This window comes from Hakea prostrata, chromosome 2 (assembly GCF_041222555.1).
Source record: "Hakea prostrata isolate BN-2017 chromosome 2, UWA_Hpros_2, whole genome shotgun sequence".
Lineage (NCBI taxonomy): Eukaryota > Viridiplantae > Streptophyta > Magnoliopsida > Proteales > Proteaceae > Hakea > Hakea prostrata.
This window is the reverse complement of record NC_142601.1, coordinates 38,799,385-38,823,867: the sequence shown is the minus strand read 5'-3', so window position 1 is coordinate 38,823,867 and position 24,483 is coordinate 38,799,385. Positions and strand designations below refer to the sequence as shown.

General features: G+C 39.6%; 1 pseudogene across 1 annotated transcript; it reads right to left on the bottom strand.

Moving 5' to 3' along the window:
- Positions 1–554: 554 nt before the first annotated feature.
- Positions 555–10,239, bottom strand: LOC149024316 (uncharacterized; annotated as a pseudogene). The gene is made up of 5 exons (XR_016171622.1): positions 9,958–10,239; positions 2,285–2,457; positions 1,674–1,772; positions 1,441–1,592; positions 555–1,310 (listed from the first exon to the last, which is right to left on the bottom strand). The product of XR_016171622.1 is annotated as an uncharacterized LOC149024316 (transcript).
- Positions 10,240–24,483: the final 14,244 nt, after the last annotated feature.

Genomic DNA, 24,483 nt, shown 5'->3' with positions numbered 1-24,483 from the left:
TCTGGTAAGCGTAACTGCCACGCAGAATCTGCAAAATTAAGACAAGCAGATCGACCATGAGACGGTAATGGTGGTGGCGGCGTTGCTGGCGCTGCCGGAGCCGAAGGTGTAGAGGGTGAAGTGGTGTAGTGGAGAGCCGAGTGAAGAGAAAAAATAGATTTGATCCATTTTTTTTCCCCCAAATTTTGGTAAGGGTATTTTTGGAATTAAAATAAATAAATAATGGGTTAATGTTTTTCCTAACAGAATTGATTAGCATGTTTAATGAACTGGGGTGTCTGTGTTTTTTAAACAAAAAGTGGGGTATCAGTGCTTTAAAGCCTCCATTTTGGGGTGCCAATGCAATTTGCTCCTTTTTTTTTAACATAGAAATAGAAAAATAAAACGTCTTAGCCAAATAAAACATTTGTTTCCTGATAGAGATGTTACCAAACATGCCTGTATAGGCGAGCTGTGTCTGGGCAACGCAACCCAACAGTGAAGGCAGCAAAGTAACTACTCAAGACCAACTTGGGTTAAAAAGAAATTAATTTCAAAAGTAGATCTATATGCACTTACAATATTGTTGAGTATATCAAATCAAAGTATTGGTATCGAATATCGTACTGGTCAAGTGATTTTAATAAACGTATCGTCCGGTGCCAAGTATTGTATCCTATTGATCAATATATTTTAGCCAATTCATTAGAGAGACGTATCATGTTGCTTGTGTCCAATATGGATACGTATTGGCTAATATCATACCGTATTATGCAATACTTTACACCTTACAAACACAAACCACTGAAGAAGTAGTTAATGTGAATAAATACATTTTCCACCAATTAATCAACGGTGACATTGTTTCTAAGATCTAACTAAATCATCTACAGATAATAGAATACACAAGGCTACAAAAAACATGAGACAAGCAAAAAAACAATACAATCAAAATCAAGCCCCAATATTGCCAAGCCAGATGAAAATGGGGAACTGTACCAACGCCATGAAAAGCAAGAGATAATGATACTTGCTCGAATCATACTTCCTCACCCCTGCAAAAAGTACTTGCCTCATCGTCTTCACCAAGAAGATCCCCATGCACAGGCACACCCACGGCATCAGGAAATAATATGCATAGCCCCACAGGAACCTACCCAAGGTAGCCACAGACATCCCAGTAAAAGCATAACCACCATAAGCTATAATGTCCAGCAGAGGTGCCTCCCCCAATCCCCAATGAATATAATGATGCTTTAAGCAGCACGACTTGAAAGAACCAGCCAAGTAGTCCTCTTGTGAACTGCAGACTTAAAGCTTCTGGGCTAAACCTGGCAAAATGAAGGGACAACAAAGACTTCTAGAGTTATAAACTCCAATGTCAAATGTACAAAAGCAATTCACAAAGTGGAGGCAAAAATAGATGACAGGAAAGAAACATATCAGGGTTAAACATCTTACTTCCCAATAAGCCCTAGAAAGAAGCCAGCAAGAACCACATAGGTAGCAAAGGCCATCAAGGGGATGTACAGATCTGGAGCATTTATGTCATAGATTGGAGGTTTATAGGAGAGCTTGCCTCCAACTGGTTCAGTTATCCTTGTCCAGTGCCCCTGCATGAAATGCGGAACTTAGTAACTTCTAAGACAAACAAGCAACTAGCTGAAAGAACATTTGAGATTAGTAGCGCTTACCCTGTGTAGGAATGGAAACAGAATAACTTTCAATTTGTTCCGGACATACTGATCATTCACCTGGAAATAGTACTGGAGATCAGAGAAATACCTGCTTATCTGTTCATATTAAAGAACATTCAGTGAGAAAGATGTACTGAAAGGTGCAAGCAATAAAATAAATGAAGCAAACGATAATACTCCAATGCAGACTACAGAAGTGGTTTGTAACCCGTTACACAGCCCAAATTTAACCAAGACACCAGATTATTATATTTCATCTGAAATGAGAGCCACTACACAAGGGGAAGACAGATTGTCAAAATGTCAGGGTTAACTGTACCATATGAATTTTGGCTATGATTGTCCATGACATGGTTACCATTTTTACTGGTCAGAGACAGGTGTTTATAAGTCATTTTACCCAAATACAACCAAAAGGTCATGCACAGAGGTATAATCCTATTTATCAGACGCTTGTAAATCCAGAAATTCAGTAACTAAGTTTAAGGTTAAATACTTAAATATATGTAACATGTGGCTTGTGGTGAAACCACAGATTGTTGAGTTGTGAATCTCTCTTATTCTTATCCCTAAAATCAAGATATTTATAGCAGCGACATGCAACTTACAATGCTTTGTACATTCTCAGAGCCTGAACTCAGGATTCTCTCTCCATATGCACCCAGTCCACCTTGGATGAGCCCTGAACCAGCTCCATAGAATGCATTCCCAAAAGGATTGCTTTGAGGATCCAAGGGGGGCCTTGGTGCCCCAGACAGTCCTCCCATATTATCATACATTTCTGTAATGACAGAGAAGAAAGGAAGGTGACAACATGTCAGAATCAATGAAGTCAGAAACATACTTGGGGAAGAGGGGAACCAAGATTCTGTGCAACAAATAATCATATTCAAGAAACTATCAATGTATTTACCTTTCAATTTTAGTTATTGGGGTGAGGACAGCAACCAAAATCATAAGCTACTCCCACAACAAAACCGATCCCCCACAATGAGGGAAATAAAAGTATAGAGGTTGGAGACATGTGCTAGAGAATCCATTTGCACATTATCCAAAGTGTACCGGTTATGTTACCATGAGCAAAGACCAATATAAACTCATTGAAAACATACTGATGCAGCCAACCTCATGAGCCATCATCCAATTGGTTATTGGTGTCTCTCATTTGTTCAGCTGTGATTTGGACATAGTAGGCTCTTTAATGGGTAAATGGCATTTGCTTCCCCTCTTAGTTGACCAAATAGCACTTGGACCCCCTCTTAGTTGGATAATGTCACTTACCTCCCCTCTTATCTGACGAAGGTAGCAAACCCCTCTTAGGTAGCTTTTTTCAGTTAAATTGTATCTTTACTGTTGATTATTTTTTAAAACCCAAAACTACCATAACTAGGAATATATTATTAGTGAAAACCCAAAATTACCCTCAATTACATTAGCAGTTAACACACTGAATTACCCTCGACTAACTTAATTCTTACAACCCCTAAACAACTCTCTGTTCCTCTATAGACCTAGACATCTTCCTTTCATTAAATGAAAAGAAACCCGGTTCCTCATCTTCTTCAGCCTCCACTTCCTTACAGAAAATCATCTGCCATCTAGTAAGTGATGTATCTTGTTAAATCCACAAGTCCCCTTCAAAGTGATGTCAGGTGGTGACAAATTCATCTATGGCTTAGCTTCAGGTAGACACACTTTGCTCTGTTACACTTCTCCTTTTATCCCAGTTTCACGGCTAATAAAATATACAACAAAGATGGTTTTAGCTTGAGAGATGTGATGTCGGAGTAGATTGTGTTTGAGCTTCAACAGAACGCAACGGGTTGCAATGTGCTGGCAATTTACCAGAGATAACTTTGCCTAACCCCTGCAAGATGAAACCTTTTGTCTGTTATATCTAGGGAAGGGTTTTCTTGTGGGAATCTGAGCAGCAATAGAACAGTTGAATGTTGAGGGCTGAGTACACATTAGCTACTGAGTGAGTGGATTTCTCAATGTATGATTTAGTTGCAGGAACTTTCACCCAAGTAGATATAACATGGATGGACTTCTGCTTTGCAGCGGCAGAAACAAAACAGGGCATTTTGATCCCAGACAGAATTACACATCGATTCTGTGTTTTCTGTGCTGGTAATAATTTATAGTTGTTGGATTAGATTATGGGACAAGGAAGTTGTGAAGTTGCAACTTAATTTGGTTCTGATTTGCTGGAGATCTCTGTGGAATAAAGAAGTAGAGATTTGTGATTTTCCAAAGATAATTCTAAAATTTTAAAGGAGCCAGAGGTTGAAAAAGAAGAAGAGTCAGCTTTGCTTTTTTTCATTTTAAATGATTACATGGAAGGAAGACCCTATAGAGGAATTGAGGGGTGTTTTGGGGTTTTAACAATTATATAGATTGAGGGTAACTTAGTCTTTTAATTACTAGTGTAATTGAGGGAAATTTTGGGTTTTCACTAAAATATATTCCCAGTTAAGGGTAGTTTGGGGTTCTAAAAAAATATTATAAAGGTACAATTGAACTAAAAAGTTAACAGAAGATAGGGGGTTGATACCTTTGTCAGATAAGAAGGGAGGTAAGTGTCCAATGAAGAGGGGTCCAAGTGCTATTTGGTCGACTAAGAGGGAGGTAAGTGATATTAAACAACAACAACAACAATAAGCCTTGTCCCAACTAAATGGGATCGGCTACATGGATTCTTGCCTTCCAATTAGTTCTGTTTGAGGCCTTGCTAGATACTAGGCCTAAGCTATGTATATCCTTTCTCACCACTTTTCTTAAGGTTATCTTAGGTCTACCCCTAGCTCTTCTAGTTCCTTCAATCAGGATTATATCAATTCTCCATACAGGGGCATTTATAGGTCTCTGTTGAACGTGGTTGTACCACCTCAAACGACTTTCTCGAAGCTTATCACTTATGGGAGCAACTCTCAAACCAACTCTATTATGATCATTCCTTATCTTATCCATCATAGTTTTGCCACTCATCCATCTTAGCATCCTCATTTCTACCACACTGAATTTATCTATATGATTCTTTTTAACAACCCAACACTCGCACCGTACATCATAGCTGATCGAACAATGGTCCTATAAAATTTTCCTTTAAGCTTTAATAGAATACGCCAATCACACAAGACCTCAGATGCACCTCTCCACTTCATCCACCATACTTTAATTCTTTGGAAAACATCATCCTCTAAATCACCTCTTTTACTTATGATTGAACCTAGGTACCTAAAATATTCACTCTGAGGAATCTCCTTATCATCAAGTATCACCACTCATCGTCTACCCGATCATGACTAAAGTTACAAACTAGATATTTTGTCCTCGTTTTACTTAATTTAAAGCCTTTTGATTCCAAAGCTGCTCTCCATGATTCTAATTTGGTCTCCCCACTCGAGTCTCATCAATCAACACAATATCATCAACAAAAAACATACACCAAGGGACCCCATCTTGAATGTCTTTGGTTAATTCATCCAAAGATATTAATCGTTCCTTAATTTATGATAGACATGGATTAAGTAAAAAAGTATTTCGTAGCTGGATGATGTTTATTTGTTCTGTACTATAAGTATTTGTACATTGCACATTGGTCAAGTGCTCACTTGCTGAAATGCTTTGTAATAACCCTACTAGATCCTAAACCATTGCAAAAATGTAGGAACCCAACCCGATGGATCAACCACTGTTGGACTATGGTCCATCAGGGTGGGCAGTAGTGTGCTAGAATCCGAACTTCCAGAAGATGGTGAGGTGGACCCAACTTAGATATCCATAATGGAATCCCAGAGGAGAGGCCCCAATTCAACGGATTTAGGGAGGTGGATTGCCTACTTCTAAGGGATGCACATCAAAGAGATTGGATGATAAGGTAATCTGACATACTTAGGAATTCTGTCAAACCACAGTACAACGATCCTCAACAACATTAGGACAGGTAAAGGTCAGAACGTGGACCCAAGCACTTCTTATAAGATAAAGCCCTTTAAGTCAAGAAAACAACGCAAAAAGAATCAAAGCAAATAGACCTATATTGACCAAGTCAAATCCCAAATAGTGCAAGGGCTAAAATCCCTATTCCTATCAAACAATGGTGGTAGATTGGATGGATCACCATGCAGTCAATAGCTGGTCAACTGTGTGGTCCAACTGGTCAATTCGAAGGAACTCAAGGATTTTAAATAGGTCCGTGAATGGCATGGTTAGATATCTTGCAAGACCTTGCCAAGATCTGGCTCAAGATCTCTCTTTTTTGGCCTAGAAAGTCCCAGGCGAGTCCTAGAAAGTTAGAAAACTCGACTAAGGCCTTGATTTGAGATCTTGGTCTAACCAGGTTTATGTTTTACATAACTCAAACGAGACAAGTCAACATTTAGTCTCGTCTCGACCTTGTCTCGCTCCTCTCGCCAGTGAGCTTCCAATTTAGATTTTGGTCGGATTTTTCGCCTGATTCTCGCCAAATCTTCACCTACAACACTCCCAAGCAAGGTTTAGCACATGCACATCAAGAAAACAAGATCAATCAAGGCTATTTGAAGAAGTTCTTCAACCAAGGTGAAATTCTCCCTCCAAATTTGATTTTACAAATACTATATTCTGGAGTAGGTCTTCGAGTATTGACTAGACATATGTTCAACCTTGAGTGGAGTAGGTCTTTTATGAACTTATAATGGTTGTAGTATTGTATAAGAGTCGAGAATGATTATGTTATATTGAACTTATATGGATGGAATTCTAAACAATTGGTGTACCTTATCATTTGCTTTTCATTTATGTGTCCTGATGGTTCTATATTTCGTATTTTATGACGTTGCATGATCATTACTGGGACAATTTTTGGTTTCAACTTGGGGTTCTATATTTCATGTTTTATAATGTTGCATGTTTAAAAGGCCTAAAATAGGTTAAGTACCAACTTTAAGCCCAACCTAACCCTTAAAAATCCCCGAGATGGGTCATCAAGTTCATTCAAATTGGGCCCTCCAAAATTACTAGATCTCACTTGAGCCGGTTGGGCCCTCAAAAATTACCAGATCTCGCTTGAGATCTCTAATTAACTCAAGCGACATCTCAGTTTTTCCCTTGAGTCCAAGATCTTGAACCATGGTGAATGGGACTCCTTAATACCATAAGTGCCCCCTACTTGGCTTATTTAAACCCTACCTAGAGCCCTATACAAAACTCATAACTTGGGGAAGAAATTCAGAGAGGAAGGAGAACCTAAAGACCTAGAAGATTAAGGACTTTTAAGGAGAGCTACCACCTTGCTGAAGAGACACCTATGGCTTTGGAATTCAAGAGGTAACTCCTAAGTCTAGGTGACTCTTACTTCCCCTTCCCATTCTCCCACCTATTCTACCATGACTAATGGATCCAAACCTAAGATCCATTGAATTCATGCCTAAAACTAAGAGGGGACCCCAGGGCTGTTGTATGGAGATTGAACATGACCCTATCTCATTCCAAGATAATTTATAAATCCACCTAGCTGTTCCTTCTTTCTTCTATTAAGGTCTATTGAATTTCAGGGGTTCCATTAATTCTAGGATTAGGTGGCTACTTAAAAGCTCTGGAGTATGGTCTTGGGAATTGTTTCCTTCTAATTAAGAGGAGGACTGAAAGACCTAATTAATTTCGATTATGATCAAATTCTAGATACAAACATGAAACCCCCTAAGGACTCTAATCAAAGTGACGCAAAATTATGCCAAAAACCCCGAACAAAGGTAGGGGACAAGAGAAAGCTGAAGTTTAGCAAGACAAAGTTGCCGGTTGATTGATGTTGATCGACCAGATCAACCGCGGAGTTCCGGGTCGATCACCCGCACCCTTGTAATCCAAGATTGGGGCCAAGGCCTCTAGGACTGTCATCAAACACATACTAAACCAAGTAACCTTGCTTCAAATTCAATATAAGGGGTTGTGTGCAAGAAATAAGGCTATGTTTCTTTATGAGATCATGTATCCTAATATTCGATTTAGCACTTGCGTGATTAAATGTCATGAATCAACTTTGCAATGGACATGCATAGCCTGAGGCATATAGGGGTGGTGTTAAATCATAAGAATGATTCTTGTTTCAAAATATTATTAATTGAACATTGAAACTCAGCAAGTGCACCTTATATTATAGTTATGGAAATTGATTATGGACTTGAAAGTAAGAAAGGTTATGTGATATTGTTAAGTGGATAGGCAATGGGGTAAATAATTTAGCCAACTTATGTAACTGTCACTTGCCAATAGTGAATTACCACCCACTTAAGGAAGTGTCACTTGCAAATAGTTAAGGGTGTTAATTTTGTCCCCAAATCGAGGCTTATTGGAGAGGTTATGGGCTCAGGGTTAAAAAACCACTGAGTTTTGGGTTTGGCTTGGTCCAATGCATTAGTGGCCCCTTAACCGTGTAGCTGGAACGGAATGGACCAAACCACTATCCAGACTGAACCGTTAAAAATACACAAACTGTTATTACCCATTGTAACTACTTAAGATTCTTAGTTTTTATAATTATTGGAGCTAACATTACTATTGATCTATTTTTATGAGTGATGAAGGACATAATGGATTGTTATTATTTATTGAATTGTGAAGTGTGGAAGCATATGTTTATATTAGTTTTTGTTTGACAGAATAAGGGCGCCAACCTTCAGTTATGGGATGGACCGAACCAGTCCAATTGCGCAAGAGGGCAACCATTCATCAATTCGCCTTCATTTCAAAGGTTAAGCAAAGCAAGACGCAGATTCAGTCAAATATCTTTTGCCTAGGGAACCTTCCCCTTTGGCGCTCCTCCCATAGTCTTTTTTTTAGTTCCGCATTCTTTTGGTGGAGACGAAGATTTTCTTCTTCTTCCACCCGTGGGTCCAACACAAGGGGGCGGGGGACGGACTCGGCTCAAGCGGTAGGGACATTGTTGAGTATTTTTTGACCCTTTTTTATGGAGATTTGGAATAGGTTAAAGAGGCAAATATTATGAAACTATAAACTGTGTTGAAATGATAGATTTTTATGTTTCTTTTTTATGTTTCTATATTGATATCTCATGTGTTTTTCTTTAACGGAATTCTAAGTTTTTTACTTTAAAGATGTTAAAGAAGTGAAAGAGAGTTGATTGTTTGGACTTTAAGCCCAAGAGGCAAGATCGAAGACCCATATAATTTTTATATTAAAACAGGCTATAATGGTTTGATAACAAGTTGGTAATGGTCTCAAAACTGATCCAACCCAAATTCAAACTGCTAGTCTAAAGTGTTAGTCAACCCAAACCAGCACCATGCCAAACCGAAACCGGAACAAAACTGCAATTTTGCTAATGAACTATGTTTGGGCTTAGTGCTTTTAACCTGAAACCGTTAAGCCCAAACAAAAACCGCTCAAATTGAACCATTGACCACCATATAAATAGTTAACGCATCACAAGTTGTTGTATGTTTAATATAACGTAAACTAAATTATCATCTTATAGGATCCTACCAATTGTTTTGTCAAGCCCCGTCAGATTAGGGTTCCTTCTCTTTCTAATCTGGTTAAGGGGAAGAATGAAAACATGCATGTATGAAATTCATACATCAAAATTCTCTCCTCCCCCTCCTACCTACGGTTTAAAATAGCCTCCATTTTTGAAGAATATCCTAGAGGCGAAAATACAAGTGCAGAGTTCCTCGGGGATGTTGCCTGTATGACGCCATAAAGGTAATCCAATACCCAGCTTTTAGCTTTCTTGAATACCCTAGATGCATGTAAGGATAGATTTCTACAGCCAATTCGGATTTGGTACTCCCCCATCTCCTAACAAGCTATAGGTTGCATGTAAGCCTTCAGATCCCAGCTCTATGTTTCTATCTTAAAGCATATTAGCAACCTATCACCTTATCCCACTAATGCCTGCACAGTCCTCAACAACACTTGAAAATTCAAAAAGCTCACGCCCGCCATGGCTTGTGGTAGAAAGCAGAGTCAAGAGCTAGAAACTGTGGATACAGTAATCAAACAAAGAATAATATTCAAAGCTGCAATTGATGTAATAATAACAACAACAAAACATATACTCTTCAACCCGGAAAACCTCATCTCCCCTTAAATTCCATTTACCTTTTTTTTTTTTTTCTCAAGGAAGATGTTTACAATTTTAAGAATCATTCACTAAGAATAGTAGTTCAACAAGCAACAGTTTCGCTAAGAAATGAAACTCTGATATAAAAAAAAAAAATTCCCCGACGGATGTCTAACTACAACATCACTAAATACCTGAAAAAGAGAGAATCAATACCTGGAAATTGCTCTGAAACCGTAACCGTACGTTTGCTGGAGATTTGAGACGGACCTGATCGATTAAAGCCAACAAGCAAACTCCAGATCTCAACGTAGCGAGAAAGGGAGCAAAAAGGTTTATCAAGAAGACCTCCTTCGATCGTTGATCGTCAGAGTTGACGAGGTTGAAAGTTGAATTGCCGACCAAATAAGTAAAGACAGGATTGGAAGACCGCCAAGCCAGAGGCCTAAGGAAGGGCCTTCTCCCCTTCTTCCTCTCGTAAGTCGCAAGCAAACGAGTCCAGACTATGCTTACGTTTCTAAACTTGATTGACAAATATATCCTCACTTTTAATAACAATTTACATACTTAATTCAATGGCCGCATACGTCCAGATCTGAGGACAAGTTGCGGTTCCCAATGCGCTCTCCTCCGACAATTTACAAATTCCATCTGAATGGCCCCGAGTCCGGATCATCTCTTACAACGGTGTGCTCCCTAAAATTACAGGGGCCACGGGATTATGGTTGTGAAATCCGGCCCTTATCTTAACCCAAATACTCTATTGTTTGTAGGTCCGAAGACCTGAAGTAGAAATGAAAGTCAACTATGGGCCATATCAGTAGAAGACATGGTGTTCGACTCCGAACTTATAGAGATTGACGATGATGTCCCATACTTGAAGACTTTGTTGGATTTGGAAAAGAGATTGTACCTTGATGAAGAGAAGATTGGTTGATGACTTAGAACTTGGTTAAATATGATTTGAAGCCATTTTCCTATGCTAGGTAAGTTATAGTTTATATGTTTAAAGTTTCGTTTGATTCCGATAAGTGAAAAGCCCTCAAACCCCTGTATCAGGCTTTGCTGACAGCTTCGACCCAAGCAGACAGAATTCGAATCTTGAGAATCTTCTGTTTAGGTCTATGTTGCTATATATACTATAGTACTTCGTATTTTTAGTATCCCTAGCCTCCAAATCACTTAGAGAATGAAAGGAACTCCTCTCCAAACCTCCAAGAGTGTTGAAGAAAATCAAACCTTGCAACATTCAAGTTTTCTCTCTTTTTCTTCAATCAAAGGTTAGTATTCACTCTATTATGTTATTGATTCATTCTTTCTATGATCACTGTCACATCCACCTAGCCGGTATACCCGAGTGTGTGATCCACAGCTCCGAAGATCAAGTATCGAAGAAATCATCCTCCCACATAAGCAATAACATAATCAAGAACATGAATAATCAATGTACAAAGTATAATGAGAGATCAAAATAAGGAAGGAATAAAATCATATATCATCAGAGTACGAAAGGTAATAATAATGTCAAGATCATAAAGTAAAGTGAGGCGGAAATCTCACTCTACCAATAGCCGAAAAGTAGTTCCAAAAAGAAAGGAAAAGAGATCAAAACTAATCCCAATAACAAGTACAATGAGTAACTAAATCGTTTTCAATCTTGTAGAGAACATCTCTATAAAGCACAAAAGGAGTGAGTTTAAAAAAAAAAAACAAGAAGGCAGTTAATCCATAATAACATAAATAGCAATATTTCAAAGCAAAGTAAGATGCAATGTGATATGAAACATATGATGCATTATGATTCTAACTCTATGTATGCTGGTCTCTATTGGCAGACATGCTTTAAGTCATAGCACCGTACTTCTTTGGGAAGGTCTCATCACACAACGCCATTTGGTAGTGGATCTGGCACCCCTCGGGCCATTCCATGGCTGGGGTTTAGGTCACCGCTCTCTCACATCAACATTGGTCTAAGTACTGGTGCATGTCAGGGTTAAAGCCTAGCCAAATGCGAGTCTTCTACTTAGTTACATTAACTCAGATTCAGATATGTCCATTCCTCACCCTTGGCGATCCTTTCCGGTATCCTTCTCACTAGAGTCATCATAGTCCTTGACTACGGACTCATCAACTGTCACATCCTCCCAGCCGGTACCCTATCTGGCATACCCGAGAGTGTGATCCACAGCCCGAAGATCAGGTATCGAGTAATCAACCTCCCACATAAACAATAACATAATCATGAACAATACTAATAAAAGTGCGGAAGATAAACCATAGATCCAAATAAGGAAAGAATGAATCATATATAAATCAGAATACTAGATATAATCAGAGTGTCAAAACAAATAAGTAAAGTGAGGCAAAATCCCACTCTACAACCAGCGGAAAAGTAGTTCTAAAAGAGAATAAGCTAGACAAAATCTAATCCCAGTAGCAAGTACAATGGGTAACTAAATTGTTCTCCACTTTATAGACAACATCCCTATAAGTATAAATCTCATAAACGGCACAAGGGCGCTTCCACTCAATGGTCGGACTAAGCATCGTACGGAGCATAACCACTCGCGGGATCTTCAGTGTAATTGTTGTAACCGCAATCACCTTCCTGAAGATATGCCTCTTCGCCTTGCGCTTCTTCATAAGGACCGTCATAATATTCAGTACCTGCAGAATAGTCTAACAAACATTGTACAATAAAGGAATGAGTTTCAAAGAAACTCAGTAAGGCAGTTAAATCCATAATAACATAAATGGACGGATTTCAGAACAAACATAAATGCAATATGGTATGAGACAGGCAATGAATGAATGAATCTAACTCTATGTATGCTGGTCTCTATTGGCAGACATGCTTTAAGTCATAGCACCGTACTTCTTTAGGAAGGTCTCAATCACTCATCATCAGTTGGTAATGGGTCCGGCATCCCTCGGGACATTCCATGGCTGGGGGTTAAGTCACCACTCTCTCACATCACCATTGGTCTAAGTACCGGCTCATGTCAGGGTAAAGCCTAGCCAAATGCAAGTCTTCTACTTAGTTACATCAAGTCAGATCCAGATACGTCCATTCCTCGTCCTTGACGATCCTTTCCGGTATCCTTCACACTAGAGTCCTCATAGTCCCTGACTACGGACTCATCAACCCTATTGATCATCCACATATGGTAAATGGGAAGCTCTCACGTCCTCTCACGGGTTGGTTACCGGTCTTGAGCGCCCATGAATCCCCCATTGCTACCACGGGTCGTTCGGTCTCAATACCCCTCCGATTAGGGTCTGACATAACAGGACATCCTAGCCAAACACTACTAGACAATCCTAGATATGTCATCCAACAGTTTAGGAAGGTGTCCATAGGGCATCTCTGGAAACATCCCATAATATTCCCGTAGTAGTCCAAGGACAGAAGTGTCAAAAGGACACCTCTCCTTTCCAAACCATACTTAAGCATACACATGCATCAATTCATATCATCACATATATGGTAACTTCATATATGGAAAGAAATCAATAATTACAATCACTTTGTATATAATTGGTAAGTAAATCATACATGAGTCAATTCAATATGAATAAGTAATGCTACTGTAATCAAAGTTATGCAACAGTAGTATATCATTGTAAGAATCTAATTAAGGAAACAAATCAATGATATTCAAATATAGAAACTAGATTCATGCTATCTATGTTGTTAAAGAAGTAACCATCCTTACCTTTTATAACTCGCAAAGGAATCCTAAGAAATCAAGTAAGATCTTGGCAAACTTGAGAAGAAGGTCCTAAACAAGTGTATACAACATATTAGGAAAGATCCCTAACAGAAAAGATACCAAAACATCCAACACCGACCAATTCTGGAGTTGCTTTGTACTCATTGGTCGAGTGGATTGGTCGACTGGTCCAGTCGACCAATTAGTCGACCAATGCAGACAGTAGCCTAAAAAAAACAGAGTTTTAAGATATAAAATCCGAATTTGGTGGTTCAAAAGGGTACTAATCAAGGGGTAAACTACATCAGTAGTATCCTAACATAAAGGGGACCTCAAAACACTAATCCAATCAAGCCATCAAGATCCAATTTAGGAAAACCATGGATCTTGAAGAATTCAAGATAGAAATCAAAGACAAGAACAATAGAAGAATGGATCATTGCTTCAGGTAAAGGTATCATGAAAAGCATACTTAGATCTTCAAGGAAATAGGCTTAAAAGCATAAATCTAAATAAGGAAACAAAACCTACCATATATGTAACTATCATGATTCATGAAGAAAACATGGTATGGTAGAAGAGAAACAACTAGAGATTGATAGATCATGGATCATGAAAAGAAAACACAGCAAATTGCTACTAACATGATCAATATAAAAGATCCAAGGAGATCGGAATTCAAATCGGAAGTTAAACAAAGACTAGATCATGGTTTGATCATGATTCCTTCAAAAGCTTGCAATGATCATGGTTAAGATCATTGTTCTAGCCATTAATCCTTAGGATGATCATGAGAGACAAGTCCAGAGATGTTTGCAACAGAGAATGCAGCATCTCCTCTACTGTCTCAACTCAAAAAGGAAAGAAAAACAGAGATGGAGGAGAAGAAGAGAGTGTAGACATACCTTTGATGCAAAAGGAAGAGTTTCGACGAAGATCCGTCAAGAAAATCACCAAGGATGCAAGGGAGATGACTTGTAGAGGTCTTTGGTTCGTTCCAAAGAGTTTGGAGGCAGCAAATACGAAGTAGACTCGAGATTGGACTTAAATAGAGCAAGCAAGACCTAATTGCCAAAGACAGCACTCATTGGTCGACTGGTCCAGTCGACCAATCAGTCGACCAATGCTGACAGCAATTCCAAAACAGGGAATTGAAGACCCAGATCAAATCCAATCCTAAAGGGGTTTTGCACACATAACAAATGACTTACCTAATAGGTAGAAATGCCTTCAAACCATGATAGAGAGCACTCCAAGTCCATCAACTAATCCGATCTTCATCAAGATTCAGTTTCCATAAATAGAACTTCATCATCAACTCTCATGGATTCAAAGCCAGACACCAAGTCCTCCACTGGGATGGCCCAAAGCTGACTTCTTACTTTACTTCGGGTCATCGGACCTACAAATAACAAGGTTTCCGGGTCAAGGTTAGGGCTGGGTTTTACATCAACCCTATTGGTTATCCACATATGGTAAACGGGAAGCTCTCATGTCCCCTCATGGGTTGGTTACCGGTCTTGAGCGCCCATGAGCCCAAGTCTATCCATATGCAACCCTACCAATAAATGGCCTATTTCGAGTATCCACAATGTGATCCATGTCCTCTCACGGATTGGTTACCAGTCTTGAGCGCTCAAGAGTCCCCATTGCTACCATGGGTCGTTCAGTCTCAATAGCCTTCCGACTAGGGTCTGATATAACGGGACATCCTAAACAAACACTTCTAGACAGCCCTAAGTATGACAACCAACAGTTTAGGAAGGTGTCAAAGGGCATCTCCGGAAACATCCCATAATATTCCCGTTAATGTCCAAGAACAGAAGTGTCAAAAGGACACCTCCCCTTTCCAAACCATACCTAATCATTCACAACCATAAATCAATCATATCACAAATATAGTAACTCCCCATATGGAAAGTAATCAAGAACATGATCCAACTCATATATAATTGGCAAGTAAAGTCATACATGAACTAATTAACATAAACAAGTAATGCTACTGTAATTAGAGTAGTTGCATCAGTAGTACATCAATATAAGAATCTATTTATGGAAATAAATTAGAGAGATTCAAACATGGAAACTAAATCATGCAATCTATGTAATTAAAGAAATAACTATCCTTACCTTATATAACTCGCAAAGAATCCCGAGAATCAATGAAGATCTTTTCTAAACTTGGAAGGGAATCCTAGACAGTGTACATACCTTATTAGGGAAGATCTCTAGAAGATAGGAATCAAATTGACCAAAAATAAACCAAAAATAAACCAAAATAGAGGCTACTGTCTTCACTGGTCGATTGATTGGTCTACTGACTCAGTTGACCAACAGAGTCAGTGACAGACAAAATCAGAGATTTCTGATTCGAAATCCGAATTTTGTGATTTGAATTGTCACCAAACAAGAGGGAATATGCAATGATAGTGTATTGGTCTAAAGAGGACTTCTAAACCCTAATAACATCAAGTCTTCAAGTCACAAAATAGGAAACAAAAACTTACCATAAATAGGTCAATCAAGGTTCTTGGAGAAATCATGGCAAATTCATAGAAGAGAAACTATAGAATGATGGATTACAAATCTGATAAAGAATTCATGGAAAACATGTATAGATCTTCTTGAAAAACAGATCTAAGATTGAAGAACTTTGAATCTAAAAAAGGAAAGAAGATGAAGACATGGTTTCCTTCAAAAGCAAGTGATGATCTTGATTAAGATCATCCATCAAGCCTTAAATCCTTAGGAAAAGAGAGAAGAGATGGTTGCAACAGAGATGCAACATCAACTCCACTATCCTCAAACAGAAAAGGAAAGAAAAACTATAGAAAACCAAAGATGGAGAAGAGAGGAGGATAATCACATACCTTGTGATGCAAATGCAAAAGATTTGATGAAGATCCGACAAGAAAACCACCAAGGATACAGAGGAGATGACTTGAGGAGAGCTTTGGTTCGATCCAGGAAGTTTGGAGGCACAAAAGACGAATTAGACTTGAAGTTGGGCTTAAATAGAGAAGCCAAGACCTAATTCAACAAAACAAATCTCATTGGTCGATTGATTGGTCGACTGGCCCAGTCGACCAATCAGGACAACAAGTCCAAAATAGGAAATTGAAGGTTCAGATCAAGTCCAAACTTGAAGGGGTTTTGCACACACACCAAGTGGCTTACCTAGTATGTAGAAATTCCTTCGAACCAGGTCAGAAAGTACTCCAAGTCCATCAACTAATCCCATCTTCATCAGGGTGCAGTTTCCTTTTCAGTCCTGAACAAGTTTCCATAAATGGAACACTGTCAGCAAATACCATGGATTTTGAGCCAAACAGCAAGTCTTCCACTGAGATGGCCCATAGTTGACTTCTTGCTTTACTTCGGGTTGTCGGACCTACAAACAACAGGGTTTCCGGGTCAAGGTTAGGGCTGGGTTTCACACTCTCCCCCCCTTAAAAGAAATTTCATCCTCGAAATTGAAAGCGTACCTGTACTTCCAAAGAGGTGAGGAAACTTCTCCTTTATGTCTTCTTCCTTCTCCCAAGAAGCTTCTTCAGGGGTATGGTTCTTCCACCGAATCTTCACCAAAGGAATGGTGCGATTCCGTAGTTGCTTGTCCTTCCTATCCAGAATTTCAGCTAGCTCTTCATCATAGGTAAGATCAGCATTAAGTCCTTCGGGTGCTTGCTGTAAAATGTGTTCCGGGTTCTCAATGTACTTCCAAAGCATTGAAACATGAAACACATTATGAACTCCAGCAAGAGGCGGAGGCAAGGCCAATCGATAAGCAACAGGTCCAATTTTCTCAAAAATCTCAAAAGGTCCAATGAAACGAGGCTAATCTTACCCTTAACATTGAATCTCATCACACCCTTCATTGGTGAAACCTTCAAGAAAACTTTCTCTTCAACTCGAAATTCCAAATCAGTCCTTTTCTTGTTAGCATAAGATTTCTGTCTTGACTGAGCAAACTTAATCCTTTCTCTGATCATATCAACCATTGCACTCGTAGCTTCAATCATTTCAGTACCTAAGACTTTTCTTTCACCAGTCTCAGTCTAGTACAACAGTGTCCTACAAGTATTTCCATACAAAGCCTTGAATGGAGCCATGCTTATTGTTGATTGATAACAGTTGTTATAGGCAAACTCTACCAAAGCTAAGTGTTCATCCCAATTACCACCCATATCCACAACATAGGATCTGAGCATGTCTTCCAAGGTCTGAATTGTTCGCTCAGATTTTCCATCCGACTGTAGGTGATGAGCCATACTCAAATTCAATTGGGTTCCCAAGGCTTTTTGTAAACTGTTCCAAAACCTTGAGGTGAACCTAGGATCACGATTAGAAACAATACTCATTGGCACTCCTTGTAGACAAACTACATTGTCCACATAAAGCCTAGCTAGCTTATCCAAAGTGTGAGTGATCTTCATAGGAATGAAATGGGCTGATTTGGTTAGCCTATCAACAATCACCCATACAGTGTCATTGCCTTACTTGTTCGAGGCAAGCTAGTCACGAAATCCATAGAGATATCTTCCCACTTCCAATTAGGAATAGGAAGGGGTTGAAGTAATCCAGATGGAGGTTGACGAACGGCTTTCACATGCTGGCAAGTCTCACACTTGCCAACAAAATCATCAACATCAGCCTTCAAACCAATCCACCAAAAATGTTCCTTCAAGTCCTTGTACATCTTGGTGCTACCCGGGGTGTACTGTAAAGATCGACTGGTGTGCTTCCTTCAATATCTCTTTCTTAATTTCCTCATTCGTTGGCACACAAAGTCTACCTCTAAACAGTAAAGCAGCATCCATGGATATACCGAAGTCGGGGTCTGACTCAGGATTCGAAGAAATCTTCACAACCTTGTCCTTAAATTCTTGATCAAAACTCTGTAGAGCAACAATCCTATCTCTGAGGGTAGATCTTGCCGTCATGGAAAAAAGAACAAAATTTGAATTCTCAGGGACAACTTCCAAATCAAAACTTGCATTTGAAGACAACAAGGGTTGACTCAGAGCATTCAAATCCAAGGCTTTCTTCTGACTCTTCCTACTAAGAGCATCAGCAACAACGTTTGCCTTACCAGGATGATATTGGATATCACAGTCATAATCAGAGACTAGTTCCAACCATCTCCTTTGCCTCATGTTCAACTCCTTCTGGGTAAAGAAGTATTTCAAACTTTTATGATCCGTGAATATAGCAATCTTCTCACCGTAGGGGTAACGTCTCCAAATCTTCAAAGCGAAGACAACAGTGGCCAGTTCTAAATCATGAGTGGGGTAATTCCGCTCATAATCATTCAATTGCCGAGAAGCATAGGCTACGACCTTATCATGTTGCATCAACACGCAACCCAAACCAATCTTCGACGCATCGGTATAGATTGTTATACCGCTAGAACTATCAAGTATAGTCAGGACCGGGGCACTTGTCAATCTATCTTTCAACTCTTGGAAAATCTTCTCACAAGCATCAGACCAAACAAACTTCTCTTCCTTCCTGGTCAGCTTAGTCATAGGAGCAGCCAATCGAGAAAAGTTCTCAATGAACCTTCTGTAGTATCCCGCCAATCCAAGGAAACTTCTTATTTCCGTAACAGTCTTCGGTCTTTCCCAATCAGCCACTGCTTGAACTTTTTTGGGATCAACGCAAATACCTTCAGCTAAAACCACATGGTCGAGAAATACTACTCTTTTGAGCCAAAAATCACACTTGCTAAACTTAGCGTAAAGCTTCTTTTCTCGCAGTCTTTGCAAAGTGAAACTTAGATGTCTTGCATGCTCTTCTTCATTCTTTGAATAGATCAAGATGTCGTCGATGAAAACAATCACAAACTTATCGAGTACATCATGAAATACTCGGTTCATGAGGTCCATGAACACTGCAGGAGCATTATTCAATTCAAAAGGCATGACTCTGAACTCATAATGACCATACCTCGTTCTGAAAGCTGTCTCGAAGATATCACTTGACTTCACTTTCAACTGGTGATATCCAGATCTCAAGTCATTCTTCGAGAACACTGTTGCACCCTTCAACTGATCTAAAAGATCATCAATTCTAGGCAGCGGGTATCTATTCTTGATGGTTAGCTTGTTTAGCTCACGGTAATCAATGCATAGACGCATACTACCATCCTTCTTCTTAACAAACAAAACCGAAGCTCCCCAAGGTGATACACTAGGTTGTATAAAACCTCTATCTATGAGCCCATTCAATTGGTTTGTAGTTCCTTCAGTTCGGTAGGAGCCATTCTATACGGAGCTTTAGATACCGGAGCGGCACCAGGGATGAGATCTATAGAAAACTCAACATCCCTATCTAGAGGCACTCTCGATAGATCATCAGGGAAAACATCAACAAAGTCGCAGACAATCTCCTAGGCTGGATAGTAGGAGTGGGGTAGGGTGTAGGTCTCACAAAGCGCCGATCATTATGATCCACCAACCCAGGATTCTTGGGCTGTCGTGAGACCTGGTTTAGTGGATCTTAATGATCGGCGCTTTATGAGACCTACACCCTACCCCACTCTTGCTTTCCAGCCTAGGAGTGTAGGTCAGAGCCTTGGTTTTCATCAGCCGGGCCAGTTTAGACAGTATGGCGGGAATCGACCACCGATGAATGCTAATGTTAGGCTTGTGAATGCAAATCCTAGGCCCTTGGTTCAGAAGCCTCCAGTTGTAGCTACTCCTGTGGGACCTAGCAATCCTGTTTGCTTTTCTATAAGCAAGCTGGTCATTTTGATCGTGCCTGTCCGAAAAGGCCTGTCCAGCAATCTGCTTCTCTAGTGAAGAATGCTCCTGCTCCTCCCTCTAGTAGAGTGTTTAGTATTTCCAGGACTGAACAGGTGCAAGCCATGATGTGATTACAGGTACATTGTTAGTCGCTTCTATTCCTGCATTCGTCTTATTTGATACGGGTGCATCTCATTCGTTCATATCATCTGCATTCATCAAGAAGACTGACCTAACGCTTGAGAAATTATCTAGTTGTTTACTGATTAGTACACCTACTGGTCCTTCTGTGAAACTAGATAAGGGGTTATTTAAATGTTTTGTGTTGATTGGTGAGAAGAACTTGGAAGTCAATTTGGTACTTCTCGACATGAATGACTTTGATATCATTTTGGGAATCGATTGGTTGATAGCCCATAAAGCTGTATTTCTTTGTTTTTCGAGAAGAATTCAGTTCCAGATTTGTGGAAGTCCAATCTTTGAATTTCAAGGTGAGAGATGAAGGATTGGTAAGAAGATCATGTCTGCACTGACGCAAGTCTACGCATTAGTGGATGATGCTTCATCTGAAGGCAAAGGTAAAGTAGAGAAGAGAGTTGACGAAGTCAAGATTGTCAGCGACTTTGTTGATGTCTTCCCTGATGATCTATCAGGAGTGCCTCCAGATAGGGATGTTGAGTTTTCTATAGATCTCATCCCTGGTGCCGCTCCGGTATCTAAAGCTCCGTATAGAATGGCTCCTACCGAACTAAAGGAACTACAAACCAATTGAATGGGCTTATAGATAGAGGTTTTATACAACCTAGTGTATCACCTTGGGGAGCTTCGGTTTTGTTTGTTAAGAAGAAGGATGGTAGTATGCGTCTATGCATTGATTACCGTGAGCTAAACAAGCTAACCATCAAGAATAGATACCCGCTGCCTAGAATTGATGATCTTTTCGATCAGTTGAAGGGTGCAACAGTGTTCTCGAAGAATGACTTGAGATCTGGATATCACCAGTTGAAAGTGAAGTCAAGTGATATCTTCGAGACAGCTTTCAGAACGAGGTATGGTCATTATGAGTTCAGAGTCATGCCTTTTGAATTGAATAATGCTCCTGCAGTGTTCATGGACCTCATGAACCGAGTATTTCATGATGTACTTGATAAGTTTGTGATTGTTTTCATCGACGACATCTTGATCTATTCGAAGAATGAAGAAGAGCATGCAAGACATCTAAGTTTCACTTTGCAAAGACTGCGAGAAAAGAAGCTTTACGCTAAGTTTAGCAAGTGTGATTTTTGGCTCAAAAGAGTAGTATTTCTCGGCCATGTGGTTTTAGCTGAAGGTATTCGCGTTGATCCCAAAAAAGTTCAAGCAGTGGCTGATTGGGAAAGACCGAAGACTGTTACGGAAATAAGAAGTTTCCTTGGATTGGTGGGATACTACAGAAGGTTCATTGAGAACTTTTCTCGATTGGCTGCTCCTATGACTAAGCTGACCAGGAAGGAAGAGAAGTTTGTTTGGTCTGATGCTTGTGAGAAGATTTTCCAAGAGTTGAAAGATAGATTGACAAGTGCCCCGGTCCTGACTATACTTGATAGTTCCAGCGGTATAACAATCTATACCGATGCGTCGAAGATTGGTTTGGGTTGCGTGCTGATGTAACATGATAAGGTCGTAGCCTATGCTTCTCGGCAATTGAAAGATTATGAGCGGAATTACCCCACTCATGATTTAGAACTGGCCGATGTTGTCTTCGCTTTGAAGATTTGGAGACATTACCCCTACGGTGAGAAGATTGCTATATTCACGGATCATAAAAGTTTGAAATACTTCTTTACCCAGAAGGAGTTGAACATGAGGCAAAGAAGATGGTTGGAACTAGTCTTTGATTATGACTGTGATATCCAGTATCATCCTGGTAAGGCAAACATTATTGCTGATGCTCTTAGTAGGAAGAATTAGAAGAAAGCTTTGGAATTGAATGCTCTGAGTCAACCCTTGCTGTCTTCAATTGCAAGTTTTGATTTGGAAGTTGTCCCTGAGAATTCAAATTATGTTCATTCTGCCATGACTCCAAGATCTACCCTCAGAGATAGAATTGTTGCTCTACAGAGTTCTCATCAAGAATTTAGGGTCAAGATTGAGAAGATTTCTTCGAATCCTAAGTCGGACCCCGACTTCGATATATCCATGGATGGTGCCTTATTGTTTAAAGGTAGACTTTGTGTGCCACCTGATGATGGAATTAAGAAAGAGATATTGAAGGAAGAACACCAGTCAATCTTAACAGTACACCCTGGAAGCACCAAGATGTACAAGGACTTGAAGGAACATTTTTGGTGGATTGGTTTGAAGGCTGATGTTGATGATTTTGTTGCCAAGTGTGAGACTTGCCAGCATGTGAAAGCCGTTTGTCAACCTCCTTCTGGATTACTTCAACCCCATCCTATTCCTTTTTGGAAGTGGGAAGATATCTCTATGGACTTCGTGATTAGCTTGCCTCGGACAAGTAAAGGCAATTACACTGTATGGGTGATTGTTGATAGGCTGACCAAATCAGCCCATTTCATTCCTATGAAGATCACTCACACTTTGGATAAGCTAGCTAGGCTTTATGTGGAAAATGTAGTTCGTCTACATGGAGTGCCAATGAGTATTGTTTCTGATCGTGATCCTAGGTTCACCTCAAGGTTTTGGAACAGTTTGCAAACAGCTTTGGGAACCCAATTGAATTTGAGTACAGCTCATCACCCATAGTCGGATGGACAATCTGAGCGAACAATTCAGACCATGGAAGACATGCTTAGATCCTGTGCTGTGGATATGGGTGGTAATTGGGATGAACACTTAGCTTTTCTAGAGTTTGCCTATAACAACAATTATCAATCAATAATAGGCATGGCTCCATTCAAGGCTTTGTATGGAAATACTTGTAGGACACCGTTGTACTGGACTGAGACTGGTGAAAGAAAGGTCTTAGGTCAACTATGGGCCATCTCAGTGGAAGACTTGGTGTTTGGCTCAAAATCCATGGTATTTGCTGACAGTGTTCCATTTATGGAAACTTGTTCAGGACTAAAAGGAAACTGCACCCTGATGAAGATGGGATTAGTTGATGGACTTGGAGTACTTTCTGACCTGGTTCGAAGGCATTTCTACATACTAGGTAAGCCACTTGGTGTGTGTGCAAACCCCTTCAAGTTTGGGCTTGATCTGAGCCTTCAATTCCCTATTTTGGACTTGCTGTCCTGATTGGTCGACTGCTTGGTCAACTGGGCCAGTTGACCAATCAATCGACCAATGAGATCTGTTTTCCTGAATTAGGTCTTGGCTTCTCTATTTAAGCCCAACTTCGAGTCTAATTCATCTTTTGTGCCTCCAAACTTCCTAGAATGAACCAGAGCTCTCCTCAAGTCATCTCCTCTGCATCCTTGGTTTTCTTGTCGGATCTTCATCAAATCTCTTGCATTTGCATCACAAGGTATGTGATCATCCTCCTCTCTTCACAATCTTTGGTTTTCTATAGTTTTTCTTTCCTTTTTTGTTTGAGAATAGTGGAGTTGATGTTGCATCTCTGTTGCAACCATCTCTTCTCTCTTTTCCTAAGGATTTAAGGCTTGATGGATGATCTTAATCAAGATCATCACTTGCTTTTGAAGGAAACCATGTCTTCATCTTCTTTCCTTTTTTAGATTCAAAGTTCTTCAATCTTAGATCTGTTTTTCAAGAAGATCTATACATGTTTTCCATGAATTCTTTATCAGATTTGTAATCCATCATTCTATAGTTTCTCTTCCATGAATTTGCCATGATTTCTCCAAGAACCTTGATTGACCTATTTATGGTAAGTTTTTGTTTCCTATTTTGTGACTTGAAAACTCGATGTTATTAGGGTTTAGAAGTCCTCTTTAGACCAATACACTATCATTGCATATTCCCTCTTGTTTGGTGACGATTCGAATCACAAAATTCGGATTTCGAATCAGAAATCTCTGATTTTGTGCATCATCGACTCGTTGGTCGATCGAGTCGAGTAGACCAATCAATCGACCAGTGAAGACAGTAGCCTCTGTTTTGGTTTATTTTTCGTTGATTTGATTTCTATCTTCTGGAGATCTTCCCTAATAAGGTATGTACACTGTCTAGGATTCCATTCCAAGTTTAGAAAAGATCTTCATTGATTCTCGGATTCTTTGCGAGTTATATAAGGTAAGGATAGTTATTTCTTTAATTACATAGATTGCATGATTTAGTTTCCATATTTGAATCTCTCTAATTTATTTCCATGAATAGATTCT